Genomic DNA, 2699 nt, shown 5'->3' on the forward strand with positions numbered 1-2699 from the left:
CCAGCCTTTTATTCTTAGTTTATTTTTGTCTGTGAACTTAAGATGTGTTTCCCACAGGCAACAGATGGTTGTTTTCCAAGCCAGTCTGCAAGCGTTTTTATTTTAATGTAGGAGTTAAGGCCATTGACATTTTGAGTTATTATCACAGTCTCTGGATTCATTGCTGACATCTCGTGTCTTTTGATTTGTGTGTTTTCCTATCACCCTTCTTATCGCTTGGCTGTGACTTTGTGGGGGACTTCTTTACTGCTATCGTTTCCGGCGGTGGCCATGTGCTCTTGGTGATTGGTATCGTCTTGTTGACTTCTGGTTGGTGTTGGGCTATATGGTGCTCTCCTGTTTGTGCTTGGTGGACGTTGGTTTTTTGGCCATAGTGAATTGGCAAGGATCTTCCTTAGGTTTGGGTGTCTTGCAGTGTATTCTTTAGGTTTGTCCTTGTCCTGGAAAACCCTTAACTCTCCTTTTATCTTAGTAGATAATTTGGCAGTGTAAAGGATTCTAGGGGAGGCATTGTTTTCTTTAAGCTTTTGGAAGATATTAGTCCACTCTCTCCTCCTCTTCATGGTTTCTCTTGATAGATCTGAGCATAGTCTTACCTGAGAGCCATTGTATGTGACCATCTTCCTTTCTCTTGCTGCTTTTAGGATTTTCTCTTTTTCCTCTAAGTTGGATAGTTTAACTATTATATGCTTTGGTGAGCTCTTCCAGGGGTTTAGTCTACTTGGTGTCCTCTCTGCTTCCTGTATTAGTGACTGATTCTCATTCATTAGGTGGGGAAGTTTTCTTCCAGAAATTCCTTGTTAATTTAGCTGTTGACTTCTTTGCAGTGTCTTGTTCTGGTAGGCCAATAATTCAGATGTTGTTCCTTTTCATAGCATCAGTCATTGATCTCAGGTTTACTTCTGCCTCTTTTATTATCTTGATTGTTTTTCTCATTTGCTGAGGTCTGCCTGATTGTCTTCAAGATCACTGATTCGGTTCTCAGCCTCCTCTAGTCTGTTTGTGAGATCGGTGATCTTGTGTGCAGCTTCTGCTGCTTCAACCATTAGCTCTTGCATTTCCCTTTGGTGAATGGACTTCATTCCCTCTATCATGGACTTCATCCCCTGTATCATTGCATCCTTATTCTGTGTAGCTTCCCTTATCTCCTGTATTACTCCAAGCAGCCTTCTGAAAATTTCTTTTTGTGACAGATCCATGTGAGATTTTTTATGATTTTTGTTAGCTCTACTGATGTGGTTTGTCTTCCTTGTTTACTTGTTGGAAGTGATGTAGTATGTTGTTGTTTATGCGATGAATTTGAAGAGCTGGATGCCATATTGACTGAAACCCCTTTCTCCTTCATTTGTAATGTACACATTTATTGTTATACATTTCTCTGACATTGCTTTTATTGTGTTCCAAAGTTTGGGGATGACGTGCTTTCAATTTTGCTTTTGAATGACAATTTTGTGGGCAAGGAATTCTTAGTTGGCAGTTGTTCTTGTTCAGTAATTTAGATATGTCACTCCATTGTCTTCTAGCTTCTGGCATTTCTGGGGGAGAAATCTGTACTGTTCAAAGACTTGGGCATATTCCATTGTACTTTTATCTTGCTTTGGGGATTTACTCACTTCTTTGCAGTTTAAGATTTTTATCAGGTGTGGAGCTGATCTTTTTTTGTCTCATTTAATTGAGGTTTTTGTAGCCTCCTGTATTTTTAGGCTGCCTTAGTGTGATCGGTATGTTTACTGTGCCAACATGGCCAATGAACACATGTGGGTTTAATTGTAGGGCAGAAAGATAAATGGCTCAGCAAGCCTCACCTTTCTTGTCTTTTGTTCTTTGATCATCAGATCAGTGTGTTGCTGCCTTGATTGTTCTGTGCCTCAATTTTCAAGCTACCTGTGGGACACCTAACCTGTGCACTGTAATTTGATAATCCTTCAAGTCCTGCTTCACCACACTATTGGAATATACATCTCTTGAGCTGGGGACTGGCAGACCCTGACATCTGCCTGACTGTTTGTGACCTTCCTTGCTGTTTGCTGCCTGTGGTCAGACAGCCTGAATTACTCTACAGAGGATTACTCAGTGGCCCTCAAGACTTGAAGGAGTGCCAGTGTCTCACAGCTATCTCATGTGAGTGAATTGCACTGAGCCAATTGTACTGCTTTTTAGATTAATTACCTTTATTTCTTATGTTATTTATCTATATAAATATATATAAAATTATTAGCGTTCTGGCTTTGTTTCTCTAGAGAACTCTGTCTAACATACTTAGTGACACTCAACAGCAGTCACAGAATGCCATGTATTTGTTTGGATTTTTTGCCCCTACCAATTGCATAGCTCATAAATTTCTACAGTCAATTTGCTCAACTTTACAACTACTGGGCTACACCCTCTTTGGATTATCTCCTTTTTTGTGTTCTCTGTTTGGCATGTTGCCCAGTCCTGACCCCGTATAACTGCAATGAGCAAGTTCTTCTGATGTTATTGAGTGGGGAATCCCAATTCCGATGTCTTCCCTTCCACCCCTTTCCTCGTCTTCTTGACTCAGTCCTATTCTTCAACCCCTCAGATGACATTTAGAGATCTAAGTATTTACTTATTTTCATATCTTATTTAGTTAGTTGTTGGAAGTGGTAAATGAGAACTTCCACTCATTTTGACATCTTTCTCTACCCCCCTCACCTAGGAAATGTTATTCTCTATGG

The sequence above is a fragment of the Tenrec ecaudatus genome, chromosome 5 (genome assembly GCF_050624435.1).
Source record: "Tenrec ecaudatus isolate mTenEca1 chromosome 5, mTenEca1.hap1, whole genome shotgun sequence".
NCBI classification, from domain to species: Eukaryota; Metazoa; Chordata; class Mammalia; order Afrosoricida; family Tenrecidae; genus Tenrec; species Tenrec ecaudatus.